At 39.9% G+C, this 18,396-nt stretch overlaps 1 protein-coding gene and 1 non-coding gene across 4 annotated transcripts in view; one reads left to right on the top strand and one right to left on the bottom strand.

Annotated features, from left to right (window-relative positions):
- The window catches only part of RNF130 (ring finger protein 130), a 170,730-nt gene that overhangs the window by 104,848 nt on the left and 47,486 nt on the right, over positions 1-18,396 (bottom strand). The window lies entirely within an intron of this gene.
- LOC118151784 (U6 spliceosomal RNA) lies at positions 2,064-2,170 on the top strand. Its single transcript, XR_004740194.1, has one exon. It is a non-coding gene; the product is annotated as a U6 spliceosomal RNA (small nuclear RNA).

Genomic DNA, 18,396 nt, shown 5'->3' with positions numbered 1-18,396 from the left:
AGACGGAGTTTCGCTCTTGTTACCCAGGCTGGAGTGCAATGGCGCAATCTTGGCTCACCGCAACCTCTGCCCCCTGGGTTCAGGCAATTCTCCTGCCTCAGCCTCCTGAGTAGCTGGGATTACAGGCACGCGCCACCATGCCCAGCTAATTTTTTGTAATTTTTAGTAGAGACGGGGTTTCACCATGTTGACCAGGATGGTCTCGATCTCTTGACCTCGTGATCCACCCGCCTCGGCCTCCCAAAGTGCTGGGATTACAGGCTTGAGCCACCGCGCCCGGCCCAGACACTTGACTTTTAAAGATCTGAGGAGCCCTGGCCCAGCTTTAGGAGGGATACACATACCAAAGGAAATGTAGGCTTCAGACTAAAGGCCAGGTCAGAGCAGGCAGTGACTGATAACAGTTAAGAATAATTAGACTGCTACAGTGTAAATATCAAAGCACATTTGGGACATGCCCCATCACTCCCATGTCCCAAACCCTGTGAGAACACTGCTAGTAAGTCATTTATGTGGCCTCACTCCTGCGCACTTCCACGTCTGGCAGTCAGTACTAATCGTCAGATACGGCAATCCAGTAAAAGCCCATCTGTGATCCCTGCTTCCACCTATTTTCCGGAGAAACGTCCTCTGTTGTTATTCTTTTTTTTTTTTTTTTGAGACGGAGTTTCGCGCTTGTTACCCAGGCTGGAGTGCAATGGCGCGATCTCGGCTCACTGCACCCTCCGCCTTCTGGGTTCAGGCAATTCTCCTGCCTCAGCCTCCTGAGTAGCTGGGATCACAGGCACGCGCCACCATGCCCAGCTAATTTTTTGTATTTTTAGTAGAGACAGGGTTTCACCATGTTGACCAGGATGGTGTCGATCTCCTGACCTTGTGATCCACCCGCCTCAGCCTCCCAAAGTGCTGGGATTACAGGCTTGAGCCACCGCACCCGGCCGACTTCTGTTTTCACTGCTTGCGTCTGGCTACTTTAATAAACAATTCTATTCTTTCCATTTTCATCTAGAGAATTTTCAGACCCACAGAGTAGTTCTAATACTGCGAGAACACTCGTGGGCCTTTTATTTAAATTTGTCAACATTTTGTCCTTTCTATATGTATTTACTTTTGCTGAACCAATTAACAGTAAACTGTAAACACATGACATTTTAACCTCAAATACTTCCACAGTATCTCTTAAGAACAAGGCTAGCTACATGGCCACAATTCATTTACTTATACTCAAGAAATTTAACCCTTTTTTCTTTAATATATGGTCAATTTTCAGGTATCTGTGGTGATTACTTCAATAGTTGTTTAACTTGTTTAGTTTTGTATCCCAGATTCGATCGGGGCTGTTGGCATCATGCTTAGCTGTCACATTCATTAGTGTCTTTTGATCTAGGATAGTTCCTCAGTCACTTCTGGTCCATTGTTCACAACACTGACCTTTAAAAAGAGTCCAATCCAGATGTTCTGACAATGCCCTTCAGTCTGGATTTGATTGTTTCCTAGTGACTAGATCTGCAAATTCAATATTTCTGGTAAGAAGGCCACAAGGTGATGCCGTGTCCCTTGCTCAGCTTGTCGGATCAGGAAGTGCATGCCAGGTTTTACCTTCATTGTTGGTGGCAAATTTTATGACTTGGTTATTCTGGTATCTGCCAGATTTCCCCACTGTAAATAACTGTTTTCTTTTTTGATTAATAAACAGTCTGTAGGCTGATACTTCCAAATTGTGTAACTAACCAGTTCCCCAATAACCTTTCACTCAATGCTCTCGGCACCCACCGTTGTTTGCCTGACTCTCTTACAACAATGGTATTTGTAAAATTGTAATTCCCTAATACTGTGGTTTCTTCAACATTTTGTAAACTGATTCTATAATCAAAGGCACTAACAAAATTTTCTACTTACCTGTTCTATTCCATTAAAAAAACAGAACTGCTAGGTGGGCAGTTTCTTTTTGGGGAAAAAAAAAAAAAAAGAGCCCCCATTCCCATCAATTGTATTTTTAATGAGGAAAAAAATTGGAAAAATATGGTAAGACTGCTACAATTCTGACTACAAAATCAGTTTTAGTGCTTGTTTCAGCAGCACATATACTAAAATTGGAACGATACAGAGAAGATTAGCATGGCCCCTGCACAATGATGACACGTAAATTTGTGAAGTGTTCCATATTTTCTCTTTGGGACACATTTAAAGCAGTGTCTAGAGGAAAATATACAGCAATAAATGTCCACATGAGAAACAAGGAAATATCTAAAATTGACACCCTATTGTCAAAATTGAAAGAGCTAGAGGAGCAAGATAAAGCTCAAAACCTAGCAGAAGACAAGAAATAACTAAGATCAGAGCAGAACTGAAGGAGATAGAGATAAAAAAAACCTTTGAAAAAAAAAACCAATAAATCCAGGAGCTGGTTTTTTGAAAAGGTCAACAAAACAGACAGCCTACTAGCCAGATTAATAAAAAAGTAAAGAGAGAAGAATCAAATAGATGCAATAAAAAAATGATAAAGCGGATATCAACACAGATTCCGTAGAAATACAAACCATCATCAGAGATTACAAACAACGCTATGCACATAAACTAGTAAGGAAGAAATGGATAAATTCCTGGACACTTGCATCTTCCCAAGCCTAAACCAGGAAGAAGTCGAAACCCTGAAAAGACCAATAACAAGGGTAGAAGTTGGGGCAGCAATTAAGAGCCTACCACCCAAAAAAAGCCCAGGTCCAGATGAGTTCACAGCCGAATTCTACCAGACATACAAAGAGAAGCTGGTAGCATTCCTTCTGAAACTATTCCAAACAATCCAAAAAGAGGGAATCCTTCCCAAATCATTTTATGAGAACAATATCAACCCGATACCAAAACCCGGTAGAGACTCAGCAAGAAAAGAAAACTTCAGGACAATATCCATAATGAACATAGATGCAAAAATCTTCAATAAAATACTGGCAAACTGATTGCAACAGCACATCAAAAAGCTTATCCACCATGATCAAGTAGGCTTCATCCCGGGGACTCAAGGCTGGTTCAACATATGCAAGTATATAAATGTAATTCACCACATAAACAGAACCAAAGACAAAAACCACAGGATTATCTCAACTGATGCAGAGAAGGCCTTTGACAAAATTCAGCAGCGCTTTATGCTAAAAACCCTCAATAAACTAGGTATTGATGGAACATATCTCAAAATAATAAAAGCTATTTACGACAAATCAACAGCCGATAATCATACCGAATGAGCAAAAACTGAAAGCATTCCCTTTGAAATCCGGCACTAGACAAGGATGCCCTCTCTCACCACTCCTATTCAATATAGTATTTGAAATTCTAGCCAGAGCAATCGGGCAAAAAAAAGAAATAAAGGGTATTCAATTAGGAAAGGAGGAAGTCAAATTGTCTCTATTTGCAGACAACATGATTGTATATTTACAAGACCCCATAGTCTCAGCCCAAAATCTCCTAAAACTGATAAGTAACTTCAGCAAAGTCTCAGGATACAAAATCAACATGCAAAAATCATAAGCATTCCTATACACCAACAACAGACTTAAAGAGAGCCAAATCAAGAACGAACTGCCATTCACAATCGCTACAAAGAGATAAAATACCTAGGAATACAACTAACAAAGAATATAAAGGACCTCTTCAAGGAGAACTACAAACCACTGCTCAACAAAATAAGAGAAGACACAAACAGATGGAGAAACATTCCATGCTCATGGTTAGGAAGAATCAATATCATGAAAATGGCCATACTGCCCAAAGTAATTTACAGATTCAATGCTACCCCCATCAAGCTACCAATGACCTTCTTCACAGAACTGGAAAAAAACACCTGAACTTTATATGGAACCAAAAGAGAGCCTGCATAATCAAGTCAATTCTAAGCAAAAAGAACACAACAGGAGGTATCACGTTACCTAACTTCAAACTACACTACAAGGCTACAGTAATCAAAACAGCATGGCATTGGTACCAAAACAGAGATATAGACCAATGGAACAGAACAGAGGCTTTGGAGGCAACATAATGCATCTACAACCATCTGATTTTTGACAAACCTGACAAAAACAAGCAATGGGGAAAGGAGTTCCTGTTTAATAAATGGTGTTGGGAAAACTGGCTAGCCAAGTGCAGAAAGCAGAAACTGAATCCCTTCCTGACACCTTACACTAAAATTAACTCCAGATGGATTAAAGACTTAAACATAAGACCTAACACCATAAAAACCCTAGAAGAAAATCTAGGCAAAACCATTCAGGACATAGGAGTAGGCAAGGACTTCAGGACCAAAACACCAAAAGCATTGGCAACAAAAGCCAATATAGACAAATGGGACCTAATCAAACTCCACAGCTTTTGCACAGCAAAACAAACAGTCATTAGAGTGAATCAGCAACCAACAGAATGGGAAACAATTTTTGCAGTCTACCCATTTGACAAAGGGCTGATAACCAGAATCTACAAAGAACTGAAACAGATTTACAAGAAAAAGACAAGCCCATTCAAAAGTGGGCGAAGGATATGAACAGACACTTTACAAAAGAAGACATACATGAAGCCAACAAACATATGAAAAAATGCTCATCATCACAGGTCATTAGAGAAATGCAAATCAAAACTATGTTGAGATACCATCTCACGCCCGTTAGAATGGTGATCATTAAAAAATCTGGAAGACAACAGATGCCGGAGAGGATGTGGAGAAATAGGAACACTTTTATACTGTTGGTGGGAGTGTAAATAAGTTCAACCATTGTGGAAGAAAGTGTGGCAATTCCTCTAGGACTTAGAAATAAAAATTCCATTTGACCCAGCAATCCCATTACTGCGTATATATCCAAAGGATTATAAATCATTCACTATAAGGACACATGCACACGAATGTTCATTGCAGCACTGCTTACAATAGCAAATAGCTGCAACCAACCCAAATGCCCATCCATGATAGACTGGACAGGGAAAATGTGGCACATATAACCGTGGAATACTATGCAGCCATAAAAAACGATAAGTTTGTATCCTTGGTAGGGACATGGATGAACCTGGAAACCATCATTCTCAGCAAACTGACACAAGAACAGAAAATCAAACACCACATGTTCTCACTCATAGGTGGGTGTTGAACAATTAGAACACATGGACACAGGGAGGGGAGCATCACACACTGAGGTCTGTTAGGGGAAATAGGGGAGGGACAGTGGGGGGTGGGGAGTTGGGGAGAGATAGCATGGGGAGAAATGCCAGATATGGAGAGGAAGTCAGCAAATCACACTGCCACGTGTGTACCTATGCAACAATCTTGCATGTTCTTCACATGTACCGCAAAACCTAAAATGCAGTAAAAAAAAATCATTTTGAGGGGCCAATAGAAGGAACCTCGGAATTAAGCTCCTTTGGACTTGGGAATTAGAGGGTCTGGGTTCAAATTCCTGCATGGTACTTAACCTTTTTGAACTTCAGTTTCTTCTTTCAAAAAATGAGAAACTCTCTGCAGGTTTCACAGTAGATGTTCAGTAACTGCTGTAGCATAATGAGCGGCATTAGTCCATTCTCACACTGTTATGAAGAAATACCTGAAACCGAGTAATTTATAAAGAAAAGAGGTTTTGGCCAGGTGCAGTGGTTCACGCTTGTAATCTCAGCACTTTGGGAGGCCAAGGCAGGTGGATCACCTGAGGTCAGGAGCTCGAGACCAGCCTGGCCAATGTGGTGAAACTCTGTCTCTACTAAAAATACAAAAATTAGATGGGTATGGTGGCAGGCACCTGTAATCTCAGCTACTCAGGAGACTGAGGTGGGAGAATTGCTTGAAACAGGGTGGTGGAGGTTGCAGTGAGCTGAGATCGTGCCACTGGACTCCTGCCTGGGCGACAAAGTGAGACTCCATCTCAAAAAAAAAAAAAAAAAAAAAAAAAAAAGAGGCTTAATTGACTCACAGTTCCACATGGCTGAGATGCCTCAGGAAACTTATAATCATGGTAGAAGGTACCTATTCACAGGTTGGTAGGAGAGAGAATGAGTGCAAGCTGGGAAAATGTGAGACTCTCACAAAACCATCAGATCTCGTGAGACTCACTATCCATTATTCAATTACCTCCACGTGGTCCTGCCCTTGACACACAGGAATTATAGGGATTACAATTCAAGGTGAGATTTGGGTGGGGACACAGAGCCAAACCGTATCATGAGCTAATCCTACTTGTATGATGTGGGAAGTAGAAAAGTTCCTTTTCAAAGTTTCCTTTCTTGTTTAAGAAAAATTCGTAAGTGTCAGAAATAATAGTCTGTTTTAAACACTTTCTTCAGAAGTCTTTTTGCTAGAAGCCCTATCCTATGTAGCTGTTAGACATGCTTATAGGCACATAGTACATTCTATGTCCTTGTGCTTTAACCAAGATATCTGTGCTGGACGTGCTCACTGGCATGCCCCAGCTCGAAGCCTATGCCCCTTCCTTATTTGGACTTCCTTTTTTGCTCTACATTGCTTTTATCTATTTAGAAAAATTTCAAGTTATTAGTCAATTGGGTTTTAGTTTAGATTGTGAGGTCTGGCTCTAGCCAACAGAGATCAGACACGGCAGTAAGGATAACCCCAAATGAGTTAAGAAATAAATATGTCTGCTTTCCTTTGTTCGTTGACTCTTATGGCACAATGGCTAGTAAGGGTACCCTTCCTGCAGTCCAGGAAGTAAAAATTGCATTGCTAGAAGATTCTTTGTCTCAGTGCTAATTTTTCTTTGCAACACTAAGCATCTATTTCCAACATATTATTATTACTCATAGAAAGCAAAGGAAAACGCTATGGGAAGAAAATCAAAAGGTCCCTACCACAGAATTTTGGATTCTCATTCTCTCTCCACTGCTCAGAAAATGCCCAGGGACCTGTTGACAAACACAATCCTGCCAGCTATGAGAGAATTTGTGCTTTAGCTCAGTAAGTGAGTCTATGCAGCCTTGAAAAGTTAGAAATCTATGCCCTCACTCCCTTGGCTTCCCTCCACTCCTCCTGGGAGTAAACCTCAGGGCAAGCCCAGTTTAGCTGAGCAGCTGATAAAGTAAGATCCAGGAAGAGAACAAAGGAGCTGTCTGAGACACCAAGCTACAAGAGAGAGGTGGCTTTACCATAAGCATCTTTACTATTGGTTACTAAGCATTAATTATTCCTGTAGAATCTATTATATGTAAAGCAGAACACCATATACTTTAAGTGAAAAAGATTAAAATCACTTCAAAGTTCCAGAAGGACTGCTGCTGAGGGAACAGTTAGGTATATTCAGGATCAAACTTCACAGGAGGCAGAGTGCCTGTGTCTCAGTGAGTCTGCTGCCTCTTGGTCCCAGGACTTATCTCATTCCACTGACTTAATATAAGTCCTTCTCAAATGTTGATCCACAATACCTTCAGTTCTTCAAACCCAATCCTCATTTTTCTCTTCACTGATCCCTTAAAGAACTCAAGGGGAAAAAATTTACTTTCTACATTCTTTTATGCAATGAATATAGCAGTAATTCTGACAGACGGAAGTTACATCAATTATTGATTTCCTGCTGAGACTTGTCAGTAGATTTCCTAAAATATAGATCTGCCCTGTCACTCTGCTTTTAAAAGCCTTTGATGTATCCCTTCTGTCAAACAAATAAAGTCCAAACTCTTTCACTGAACACCAAATGGCCCTGAGGATAACTGAGTCATGGGATGGCAAACACTCCCTGACCCAGTGAAACTGTTGGGCAAAGTGACTGATTTGAAGCCAGAAGGGAAACTGGGAGAAAACTAAGAAAGGGTCCCGGGAACTGGAAGCTTCAACAAAACTAAATGACAGGAAGAGAGGGGGAGAAATGGAAGAGGCACCAGTGAGGGCACAGGACACACAAGTTTGCAACTTGAGATGTAATAATTCTGGGAGATGATGAGGTCCAGGGAACAGCTATGGGACCAAGCTCCTGGAGAAGTGGAATGGCTGAAGGACCTGAGGAAGGAATTTTAGGTTAGGTGTTCACTTTCCAGGTGGATTCTGAAGTTGCCCAGGATGGTGGCAGGACCTCTGCTGAACGAGGAGCAGTGACAGGTGGGGAAGCACATGACTGTGGAGAGGAGAAACACAGTCTTCTGTACAAAACCAAAAGTGAAGTCTCCCCATGTGGAAGTGACTGGTTTGGACATCCTGTACACCAGCAACAGAGTATCCTTTAGTGCTCACAGATGCACAGCAATGACCAACTTGTAATTTCGCTAATGCTTGAACCTGAATCTCCTGCCATGCAGCTGCTGGGAAGCTGAATGTGTAAGGCACTGAGTGGTAGTCACTCACTGATAATTCCTGAGGACACTGGGCTACAGTTGTCACCAAAAGGCAAGGGTCTTCTTTCTTGAACAGGAAGTTCTTCAATCACATAAAATTACGGCTGAGGGGCCACTGCAGAGCACCTGAATGTCAGCTTTCCTTCTGATGCTATCTCTTGACTATGTAAAGAGAAAGAAAAGAGGGCAGGAGCAAGGACCTGCTCAGAACACAAAGCTTTCTTCCTTCACACGCAGAGGCAGAAAGGGGGTGGGTATTGAGGAAGACAAGCTACCAGTCAGTGGAGAGCCAGAGACTCTCAGTTAAGAGTTCCCAGGGGTTGTCAACTTTCAGCACAATAGAGGAACGCCTATAAATTACTGATCCCTCTCAGTTGAGCGGTTCTACCCTCAGATCACCTCGATTTAAGTATTAAATAGGTCTTCCTTCCTTAAAATCTAAATTTCTAAACATCTGTTTGTGCCTCTTGGTTCTCTCCTCTGGAAAAACACCCTACTCAATAAACTTTTCCATTTATTAATGTATAAAATACCATCAACCACAAGGTGCATCATTATGTATCATAAAGAAAAAAAAATTAGTCAAGAAATTCTAAGATGTCATCGAATATAAGAAACATTCCTACTTTAAGTTGCACATCCCAGAATCAATGAAATTCTTCAACATAATAAAAAAGACATCATTCCTGACACCCCATCTCAGTTTTTGTTTCCATACTATTTATAGAGTACCAAAGCATTCATTTAAAAAAAAAAACAAAAATATTTTTTAAAGAATCTAAAACTGACCAAAGAAATTGGAAATATCATATGAAAACTTTTTTAAACTCAGAACCATTCATGAGTAAGTTGCTAACATTATGCCTCATCACCCCCAAATATTTGGTATTTTCCTAAAAACAAAATTTATAAACATAATACAACCCCCAAATAAGGAGATTAACACCGATACATACTACCATCTAATCCCAAAGTCCATCCAAGCTTCTGCGACTTTCCCAGTAATGCCCTTTACAGCAGCCCAGATCATTGTCACATGCTGCACTCAGTTATCATGTCACAGCCATCACCGTCAGTCTGCAACTGTCCCTCAGTCTTTCTTGGTGTTTGTGACCTTGGCGCATTTGAAGACTACATACAGACCAGTTGGTCTGTAGAAGGTATTTCCCTGTGGCTAGATTCAGCTCGGGTGCCGCTGGGGTAACAATGCTCTTTTTAGTGTACATCACCAGGTGGCCCACAGCTTTTTTTATGTGCCATTACTGATGAAGGTCACTTTGATAATCTGGGAACGGTGATGTCCTCCAGGCATCTGCATCATGAAGTTCCTCTTTTCCCCTTTGTAATTAATATGTATTCTGTGGGGAGGTGCTTTAAGAGTAGGTAAATATTCCACCCTCATCAAACCTTCAGTTTACTTTTACTTTTTAGATCAGTATGGACTCATGGTTCCTATTTTATTCAATGGGTTAAACAGCTACTAACCATATTCACTTTGATGCTGAAATTCTAAGTTATGCTTCATAAGACCCTGCGTACAGAGCTTTCCCATCTTATTCTTTTCTGGACATCAGTTTTTCAGTGCCTTTACTAAAGTAAATGTTAACTATAAATACAATACTTTCAGTATCAAGAGTAGCATGACACACTAACGTCTCCCTACATCTGATTATGTCCACAGGGATACAGCCCAGGATTCCAATATAATTTTTTGAATTAAAAGAAACATTAAGTACGGAGTTAGGCACACATCAGTGTACATGGAACTCACATGACTGAAGGTTCCCAGGCGTTCTCCTTCTCCACTTGAACTGTTACTTAAGCCATATCTCCAAACACCTTTGCTATACTAGTTTTAAACAACCCATTTGCAGGGTGACTTAATGAATACTTTCTTCGTATCTATGTTTCAAGATTTCACCTCACTAGTTTTATACCCTTTTCAAGTAAGATGCTTAACATTTGTGCTTTCTTATAAGTTGTTGATAAAAGAATTTGAAATGGGTGGGAAAAGAAACATTAAGTACGGAGTTAGGCATTCCAACCAAGGGAGATGTAGGTTGGGAGGAAAGTGGCCTACAGAAGCTTCCACAACAAGCACTAGAACTCTAAAAAACCTTCAACTCTGTTATTTACATTAAAGAATTTATAAATCTGGGAGTTCAGTGAACTGAATAATTAAGTAAACAAATGTAGGATGGCAAGAGTCAGGTTTTTCATTTAGGAGTGGGAGTTTAGTGATAAGAAAGGAGAGAGAGCTAGAATGATCCATGTGGCAACGTATTACAGTTGGAGACATAAGTACGAACTCATTTTTAGCTTAATATCAATGCAGATGATTACAGACAGAAATATTTATAGATATAAATATATGCAGGGGTTAGGATACATGCTTGTATTTCCTTGCTCTATTAGCTGAGAAGGCCAAAAAACAACAGACATCTCGGTAGTAACAATCACATCTAATGCCCGGATCTTGGTTTTTAATACCATTCTCCAATAAACAGAAACCAGGGTTCCTTGGAGAAATGGCTGCTTCTAGGACCGATATGCCATTACTCATGAAGTTCAATAATGTTCAAGGGGCAGAAAACATATGCAAAATAAGCCTGGCACATCTTACACCACCAGAAAGCAAGAAAGTGCTCAAAAACTAAACCAAGCCAAACCAAACCAAAACAAAAAACCAACATCTACAACAATGGGGACATGTCAAAGGACACAGAAGTCAACACAAAGATCCAGTGGCCAAAACTGGAAGAATGTTAAGTAACAAAGTTGTACTGTATTAAAATCCAAAGTATAAAATAAGTACCCATGAATCCATACTGATATAAAGAAATGACTGAATAAATTAATCAATGGAGCAGAAGCAAATCACCCATGCAGAAAAATTCCAAATAATTTTGTAGATACTCTGCCCTGAGGAAGATGAAGCATAAATCCCCACTTTTTAAGTCTGGGCTGTGCACAGTGATGTCAAAAGTTATTGTATGGAAGGGGGAAAAAGAAGTTAACTTTACAGTGGAGAACCTGACAAACACTACCTCAGCCAGGTGACCAATGTCAACATCAACGGTGATAATTCACACTGATAGCACATAAACTTGATATGATAGGATGTGTGCTAATGGTACTTTACAAATCCTTGTGGGTCTTCCTTCCAAAAACCCATATCCCTAGCCTAATTATAAGAAAACCATCATACATGTCCCAGTTTAAGGACATTCTACAACATGCTGGACCAGTAGTCCTCAAAGCTGTCAAGGTCATCAAAAACAAGGAAAGTCTGAAAAAGTATCACAACCAAGAAGAAACTAAGGGATCATGATGACTAAATGTAATGTGGTATCCTGGGTGGGATCCTAGAACAGAAAAAAAACTAGGTGAAAACTAAAGAAATATGAATAAAGTAACAGACTTTGGTTAATAATTATGTGTCAACATTAGTTCACTGTAGTACAACAAATCAACATCTTACATGGCACCTAACAGAGGAAACTGGGTGCAAGGTTTGCAGGCATTCTTTGTATTATCTTCAGAATTTTTCCATAAATGTAAAACTGTTCTAAAAAGTAAATTTTTTTTTAAGACTCATTATCTAAAAGGGAACAACTCATCAGAAAAAAAACGCAAGCTAAAAAACAAAGAAACACCTTTAAAGTGCAAAAAGGAAAATTCTGTCAACACAAAAATTTATACCTGACTTTGAAAAATGATGGCAAAAAAAGATAAATAAATGTTGAGAATTCAGTACCTGGAGATCTGTGCTGCATGAAATTATTTTAAAAAAAAAGGGAAATTACACCAAATGGAAACTTGGAAACTCATAAAAAAGAACACCAGAACTGTTAGTGTACAGGCAAATATAAAAGCCTACCATTTTTCCATGAGTTTTGGCATTCCCATTCTGTTCATGAATGAGGGCCCCTTTTCATTCCTCCTCTAAAGGCTCCTCAAACTTAAGCATTTGACAGTGGGTCTCAACAGGGCCAGTAAAAGCTCTCCTGGGAGTGTCTGGAAACCCTGGGGGTGGGGTCCCTATGCTGTTACAAGCATGGAGGTGAGCCATCAGCATTTAGCAGGCCCATGCCTGGGAGGTTAAAAACTCTAATGCAAAAGACAACCTGCAGAGCAAACTAACTGTCCCAAAATACCCCCTGCCTTGTCCTCAACTTCCATCCTGAATTGAGAAGCACTGTAGGAGATCCTCACCCAGACCTCTAACACCTACAACCTAAGTCTGAATTATCCTCCTTAGAAGCTGTGCCAGTGATACCAACTCTGAGATCGTAACTACAAGGCCAGGTTCATCATCATATGAACTGCTGCTATCAGTTAAGAAGTCTTCCATCCTGGAACCTAGGAAACTGATTTCTAAAGCGGTATTCTAAATCCAAGCATATCCTTTATATGATTTTACCTTCCTCCTCTTCTGCTGCCAGTCCTCAAGAGAAGCACAGGAAAGACCAAAAAAAAAAAAAAAAAAAGTAAAATCACGTGATGACCTCAAACAACCCACTTGGGACACAGAGCCTGCAAGGAAAGCTAGTAAACAGTCTCAGGTATCTGACAGAGGAGGCTCTCCAGTTCCACTTCAGATTTAAAGAAAAAAGGAAAAGTAAGAGCTTATGGAAGTTTTAAAATGGAACCATTGCATTTATTTTTTAAAGGCTATTTTTATTTTTTAAAAGCTACTGCTTAAGTGTTTCAGTTTTAGATTTTGATAATTATGAATTTAAAAAAAAATGTATGAACCAGATGGAAGATACAGTAGAAGCATGTGCAAACTCAGGCAAAAATATAAATATAATTTAAACCTTTACTTCCTGCCACAGCAGTACACTTCAACTGCAAGCTCTATCTTTTCTGAGGTAGTTAAATCCATATTCAATTAGAAGCTAAAAAACTTTAAATGGTAAAACAATAGTATGATTATATTACTCATTTTCTTGATGGGCTTTTAGAATAAAGAAAATAGATTTATGTTAAGTGGCCCAAACTACTGATATTTAAAGATATTCTACAATGTGTTGATTTTTTTTCTCATTTTCATATAAAGTATTTTTTTTGTATTCACAGTGAATTTTCTATATTTTACAAAGTATGACATTTTTCTATTCAATGCCAGATAATAAATACAGAGCTAAATACATTTTTAAGAGACTATGATGAAAAAAAGGTGAAGAGCCATTCAACCAATTTTATTCAACTATCCAAAAAACTCAGTAAGAAGCATCTGATATTGCTGATTGATAAAAAGATTAAAAAGCAACATAATTTGGTTACGTGTTTACTTAAATCACCTCATCTTCCTTTTTACAATGGAAAGAATGTCCACAAAATTATTACAGACACACAGATAAAACTACAGCTATTTCTGAGTTATTTAACACAACTTAAGATGGTTAAAAAATAACACTAAAGTCTATATAAACTTTTTAAAACCACGAAAATAGATCCTTAACTTTTCGATACGTATGCATTATTGTAAATTATCCAAGAGCCCATAACTTCCCCTTCGTACTACCACAGATCTGCTAACTACATGACAAAGAACTCACTCTGCAAACCAGAGGTAACAAGTGAAACCACACACTGGGTAGTCCTTCCTGTCAATGACATCATGGACAGGGCATTGGGACAGATGTCCTTCAGTCATCAGGTGAAGGGCATGCTTTAGAATAAACAGGACCAATGTCTTGGTTGACAAGGCAAGAAAACAAAATACTTACACTTACATTGGTACATTTGGTATATATGGAATACTTTTATTGCAATGTGGAATTTTTAAATTAGGTATAAAACATAGCCTTAAATGGAAAGAAAGCTTAATAAACAAACTAAATATCTTAATAAAATCGTTTCAGTGTAACCCATATTTATTTTGTTCAGGGCATTTTGCTGACCACTGCAGAGACCCGAAAGACATGACACAAACCGTAACTTAATGAAACGCTAGGCTTTTCCTTACTTCCAGTCAAGTATGCAAATAATGACAACATGAAAGAAAAAGGACAATACCATCATAGATGTACAGAGAGGGCTCTGAAGACTGCAGGAGCCTTGGACTGTAAACTCAGCAAGGGCAGTGATCTAGGTTTCTCTCCTTTTGACTTTTACCAGATCTTATTAGTTCATATTGAAATGCACAGCACAGAGAGCTGCTAACCCATTGCTTCTGCCCTACAATGAAGGGAGGGCAAAACTGGCACATGAGCAGGACAGGGTGAAAGTATGGGTCTCTGGGTCCATCCCTTGAGATTGTCTTGGGTGGGGTGGGGGGAAGTCATTCTGACACAAGGGTCCTTGAATTTCTGTAGACAAACAGCCCTACAGAGTCAGAAGGGTTATCTGTGGAGGGAGAGAACTCAGTAACACATTGATGAATCTGGAAAGCAAGGAGTTGCCAGTGTATAATGACTTTCTCTGAGTATAAGCAGAAACAGAAAGGCAGAGAGCAATGGCATAGAAAAGTCAGAAGAGGATCATAATTCTGGAGATTTATCGTGAATGCCTGCCTGAAAAGACGAGAGCCGGAGAAGCTTCTGATGCTGTGTATGTTCTCTGTGCTACTGAACCTCAACTTCTGACCCCATTCTCAGGACAGGCTTTCAGCTAGTGCAGCTTGCTGGACTGAAATGGAACCTTTCTTTTTTATTATTATCATTATTGAGATGGAGTTTTGCTCCTGTTGCCCAGGCTGGAGTGCAATAGCGCGGATCTCAGCTCACTGCAACCTCCACCTCCCAGGTTCAAGCGATTCTCCTGCTTCAGCCTCCCAAGTAGCTGGGATTACAGGCATGTGCCACCATGCCCAGCTAATTTTGTATTTTTAGTAGAGACAGGATTTCTCCATGTGGGTGAGGCTGGTCTCGAACTCCCAACCTCAGATGATCCGCCCACCTCAGCCTCCCAAAGTGCTGGAATTACAGGCATGAGCCACCATGCCCGGCCTGAAATGGGACCTTTCTATAACCACTGTCCCTCTTATCCTGAGCACAGGGTTCATTAAGAACCCTATCAGCCAGGACACATGCCTTCTTGCTCTTCCTCTCCACACTTCACTTGTGGGAACTGCGCCTTGTGGGGCTTCTGTGGCCACCGCTGGTTCCCTCCACATCTCCACCTAATGCTTCCTGGTGGGTTTTCCAGGTCCCAATTAGATGGCAGACAAGACACTAGGTACCCTGCTAGCTGCTTAAGACAGCTGTCATCATTCAGCGGGGCTCTGGCTGCCCAGTTCTGTGGCTGCTGCAGGTGTGATATTGCACACCCTAGTGTAGTGTTGGGCAGCACAGCTCAGGTGGCATCGACCTCAAAGATGGAGATAACCACACCTCCCTCCTTTCAAATCCTACCATGTTACTAAGCAACAGTCCTTGCTTTAGGCACACTTTTGCTCTGACTTGAATTTACTATTATCCTATCCATCATGTTGAGCCACGCTCTTTTTTTTCCTGCACTTAAAATTACTTTTGTTTTGCTTTTCCCTACCTCAGATCCTTCACTGATGAGGTGCCTTGTGCTTAGAATACTCTTCTCGACTCCTGAACTCCTACTCAGATGTCATTTCCTCAAGGCATTCCTCTCTGACCCCTTGGACCTAAGTCACTTCCCTTATCATGACTTTGTATTCAATGTTTATCTTCTCTGCTCAATTACAACTCCATGGAAAGAGGTACCATGTGTGTCTTGTTTATGTCTAGAGATCTAACAAGAGCTCAAAACACAACTAGCATATAGAATCCAAACCCCTCTATTGCAGTCACCTAATTTTCTACATTTCCTTCAGACCCCCTCTACTTGAACAAGATTTTGGATTCATGTGTTTCCCCTACTGAGAGTATCTTCTCTTTCTGGTCAAATCCTAAGTAATCCTAATTATTTAGGGCCTAGCACAATAAATGCCTCCTATATTAAGTCTTCCAGACCTGAGTCAGAAGCCCTTTCATAATAATACTATGGCTGATCCTGCTGCGTAGGCATGCAAAGTTAAGCACTGAGTGGTTCCCCAATTATTTCACACGTGTGTCTCCCTAAGGGAGGAAGTGTTCCTTGTGGACGCTCACTTGTACATTCTTCTACAAATACTCACAGTGTCCATCGCAGGATGCCTGGCATAGAGCAGGTGTAAATCAATACCTGTTGATTAACTATTTTTTTGTACTAGATACATTTTAAATAATTAAGTTATATAGAAGAATACCAGGAGAATGAAGAAAAAATACACTTAGAAATTCTTTTAAAAGCACCAATCTCAAAATGAAAGAATTGATTTCATAATTGTATAAAAGGTACTGCTTATTCCAAGCACAAGAAAACTTGTACAACTGTTATACATTAAACAAATTTGTTATCTCAATAAATTTTGTAATCACCCTCTTTTAGGAAGATGAGGACGCTAGTTTAAGGACTTAGTTACCTGAACTCACAAGCCTGATAATCAACTTGGTCTAAGATTAAAATCCTAATCTTGTGACATGCCTGTAGTCCCAGCTACTCGGGAGACTGAGGCAGAAGAATAGCTTGAACGTGTGAGGTAGAGGCTGCAGTGAGCTGAGATCTCACCACTGCACTCCAGCTTGAGCAACAGAATAAGACTTCATCTCAAAAAAATAAATAAATAAAAGCAAATTTATGTTGCAGAAATTTTTTTTAACAAATGGGTTTGCTTCCATTGCTTTTGTGAACAACATATCCATGTTTTCCATTTAAATAATCGTGTAACTTTTTGGATTAAATAAAACTTAATAACCTAGAGTAGTTTGGCTTATATTTCTAACTGTAAAATACATAATGTGTATGTTTAGGACATGTCTTTGTAATTAATCTTTCAATCTTATACTCAGCATGTTTCTAGTAATCATAAAGCAAAGCAAACGTCTTTACTTTTACATTTTTCTTGTCAACTTTTTCCATTTAATAGAGATGGGGTTTCACTATGTTGCCCAAGCTGGTCTTGAACTCCTGGCCTCAAGTGATCCTCCCACCCTGGCCTCCTAAAGTGTTATAATTACAGGTATAAGAGAACCATACCTAGCCTCTTGTCCCCGCTTTTTTTTTTTTTTTTTTTTTTTTGAGAAAGGGCTTGGCTTTGTTGCCCAGACTCGAGTGCAGTGGTGTGGTCTCAGCTCACTGCAGCCTCCACTTCCCAGGCTCTCAAGCAATCCTCCTGCCTCATCCTCCAACATAGCTGGGACTACAGGTTAGCGCTACCATGTGTGGTTAATTTTTGTATTTTTAGTAGAGATAGGGTTTTGTTATGTCTAGAACAGGCTGGTCTAGAACTCCTGGACTCAAGCGGATACCCTGCTTAGGCCTCCCAAAGTTTTGAGATTACAGGTGTGAGCCTCTATGCCTGGCCACTATCCAATTTTTTTTCTTTTTCTTTCTTTCTTTTTTTTTTTTTTTGAGACAAGGTTTTGCTTTGTTGCCAGGCTGGAGTGCAGTAGCATGATCTTGGCTCGCTGCAACCTCCGCCTCCTGGGTTCAAGGAATTCCCTGCCTCAGTCCCCTGAGTAGCTGGGATTACAGGCCTGCATCACCACACCCAGCTAATTTTTGTATTTTTAGTAGAGATGGGATTTCATCATGTTGGCCAGGCTGGTCTTGGGAGTCCTGACCTCAGGTGATCTGCCCGCCTCAGCCTCCCAAAGTGCTGGGATTATAGGAATGAGCCACCATGCCCATCCACTGTCCACTTTTTAATATCATTCTTTCTTTATATGGTATTCAAGATTAATTTCTATCTTGAATACTTAAAATATGAATAAAAGTAACAAAAGATCACCTCATGAATACTTGCTTTGTCTCTCCAAATAAGAATACTTGAGGGCATACAACTTAAACCTATTTAAGAATCTTATATTTGTGTTGCTTTTGAACTTTAGTTTGCATTATATTTTTTAAAAACAGCTTTAATGAGGTGTAATTTACATGCCATAAGACTCATCTTTATAAGTGTACAATTCAGTGATTGGAGTAAAATTATAGAGATGTGCAACCATCATTATATCCAGTTTTACATTTCCATCACCCCCAGAAAATTTACTCATGCCCTTTTCAAAAGTGCATGATCCCTTTCTG

The sequence above is a fragment of the Callithrix jacchus genome, chromosome 2 (genome assembly GCF_049354715.1).
Source record: "Callithrix jacchus isolate 240 chromosome 2, calJac240_pri, whole genome shotgun sequence".
NCBI classification, from domain to species: domain Eukaryota; kingdom Metazoa; phylum Chordata; class Mammalia; order Primates; family Cebidae; genus Callithrix; species Callithrix jacchus.
Note: the sequence above shows the minus strand (reverse complement) of the source record. Positions and strands in the feature narration are given on the sequence as shown.